This window comes from Odontomachus brunneus, unplaced genomic scaffold (assembly GCF_010583005.1).
Source record: "Odontomachus brunneus isolate Ranch 3 - 2012 unplaced genomic scaffold, Obru_v1 Obru_scaffold_341, whole genome shotgun sequence".
In the NCBI taxonomy this organism is placed as follows: Eukaryota; Metazoa; Arthropoda; class Insecta; order Hymenoptera; family Formicidae; genus Odontomachus; species Odontomachus brunneus.
Window position 1 is genome coordinate 20350 of NW_022639791.1, and position 2810 is coordinate 23159.

At 37.2% G+C, this 2810-nt stretch overlaps 1 pseudogene; it reads left to right on the forward strand.

Annotated features, from left to right (window-relative positions):
- Window positions 1-1466: 1466 nt before the first annotated feature.
- LOC116853513 lies at window positions 1467-2402 on the forward strand (annotated as a pseudogene).
- The last annotated feature ends 408 nt before the right edge of the window (window positions 2403-2810 follow it).

The window sequence follows — 2810 nt, forward strand, 5'->3', positions numbered from 1 at the left end:
TTTATCGTATACGCCCAATTACAAGTGAAAACATGATGCTTCGAACGACAGATGCTGTTCGGTCTTTAGTAGCAAATGAGATTCGTCGATCTGTCGACTCCTTCCAAAAAAAATTGATACTTGCCTTTTACATAATGGAGCTCACATTGAATATTTATCCTAGACAAGATCTACTAACAAAAATTATGTACATGTTAAGTTCGTTACTAAATAAATGTTAAGTTTGTTACTAAATTCCGACTAACGAAAAGTTAAATAATAAAATTGTTTGAAAAGTTTATTTTATTGTACTGATTCCAACATTAGTCAATCCACTTTTCAAAATTTTTTTTGTGTTATTGGTCTCACAAAGAATTGAAAGTAAGATACTTAAGTAGAAGTACTTATTTCAGTACTTGGAGTATGTTAAAAAGTCAAATCATACGAAGGCGACTATCGCACTGCGACTAGGAAGATTTAGAATCTAAGAGGTCTGGTAGCTGATATACTTTCATGTCATTTCAAGGTCGGTGGACAAATTTTCAGAAATTGTTTCAAACATAAGTATCGTCTTTTTCACTGTACAATCTGAATCTGATGAAAAATAGGGTATTCCGTTTAAAAAACTAAACTTCCGATATAAACACCCACTTCCGGTCAATACTGGAAATTGAATAGAGCACCATTTAGTAGAGCGTGCTCGACTTAGTGAAAAAATGTTTTGAATTTTTAATAAATTGTTGACCTCTTGTATTTTAAATAGGTGGTACGCGTAGTCTGAAACACCATGTATAGGTTGAGTCATTTTAACAAAGTCAGGCAAATATCTCGAAAAGTATGGAAGATACGGGAAAGTATTTCATATAAAAGTTGCATGGTTCGTAGGGGGACATAAGATGGTGCAATTGTCTTGACTCTGGATAGTCGTTTGAAAGTCACATGAAAGTCACCTTCAATTTTTTAAATGGATATCTTCATTTTTCATTGCAAAATTCTTGTAGCTTATCTCAAAAATTTTCCAAAACACTAACGATCCACGTAGGCAATCGTTACAGAAACCGTTTAAAAGAAACGCATAAGACCGCGCATAAGGAAAAGAAACGGAAAGAGGACCCGCGTCCTTCCAAGTAAACAGACCGCCAAACATCCGCGGATCATAGTGAGTCAAGCGTGATTCGCAAAAATGTAAAACGCCGCGAATTCTTAGATCGAGAGCAGATCCGATCCGACACTCTTCCGAGAGAGCCGAATCCGATTCTGATAGATCCGAATACGATTCGAACCTTTTTTAAAATACCGATTCCTAAGCAAAACGCTACATCAGTTACCTCGCCAATGTAGAAGTGTCACTTTAGGTGTACAAAAATTAAAAGAGGGTATTAAAAATAACACTTTGTTTCCTTAATAATAAATACGACTGATAATGCACCTAGTGAAATTGTCGACATGATAATTGAATGTGGAAGGACCAATGAAAACTACAGACAATGTACCCGTCAGTATGCTCACCGGTATCCAGATCATCGATGTCCCAATCGATACTACAATAATGAAAGTTATTAATAGAGCTCGTGAAAGTACATTATGTCGCAAACCTAGAAAGAAATCTTTAATTGATGCTAATGATTTGAATACAACTATTTTAGGGATGGTTGTAATAAATCCTCAGATTGGTCAACATACAATCAGTCGAGAACTCAATGTTACTCAGTCAATTATTCGGCGAATTTTAAGAGCGAATAATTTTTACGCTTGCCACATTCACCGAGTTCAGGCACTTACCGAAGATCAAAAACAAAAACGCGTTGAATTTTGTCATTCGGGATTGGAAAAATTAGAAGAGGATTCGACTTTTTTTATAAGGTTTTATTTACCGACGAATCGACACTTCAGAATACTGGAGAATTGAATCGTCATAATTGCCACGTTTATTTAGATATTAAACCATTTTGGATTCGTCATGTAGATCGCCAGTACCAGTGGTAAGTAAATGTTGTGGCATTTTGGATGGCAAGGTTATTGAATCTTATTTCTTTGATAATAATATTATCCGAATAATATACTTACAGTCCTTGCAAAATAATCTATTCGAATTGTTAGAAGATATCAATTTAGGAACTAGGGATCGCATGTGGTTTCAATATGATGGTGCTCCTCCGCATAGAGCTGCCATGGTGCGAGACTATTTAAATCGAAGATATCCTGAACGTTGGATAAGGTACAACGGTTATATCACAAATCCTTTAAATTCTCCTGATTTGACACTTTGTGATTTGTTTTTATGGGGGAACGTTAAATGGATTGTTTTTACTACAGAAGCGACGGCTGCGATCGATATGAGAAATCGAATCACCAGAACTTTGGCAACTATTCCCGAAGAATTTCTTCAAAGGACTACTATTGCATTGCGTCATAGATTCTGAATGTCTATTGAAGTGAATGGTGATACATTTGAAGAAATGTTATAAAATCGTAAGTCGTGGCGTGTACGAGCACGTGCAAGCGCGCGCACGCACGCACGCACCCACCAACACACACACACACACACACACAAACACACACACACATACACGCAACACACACGCACAGCAGCAGGGAGGGTTTGAAGTCATTAAATACTACGGAAGTGATGAACCGTGGGGTTCCTATCTCTGCTGTGACACACACACACAAAAGAGGCGTAAATCCGACCGGGCAACCTCCGCGTGGTACACCTTGAATAATGCTAATGCGGTACTGTAACTTTCAAGCCTTATAACTCGAAAAGTACTTAATGTAAAAATACTTTGGTATAGTGTTGTAACCGCGATGCGTCGCGTTCCGAATCGCTT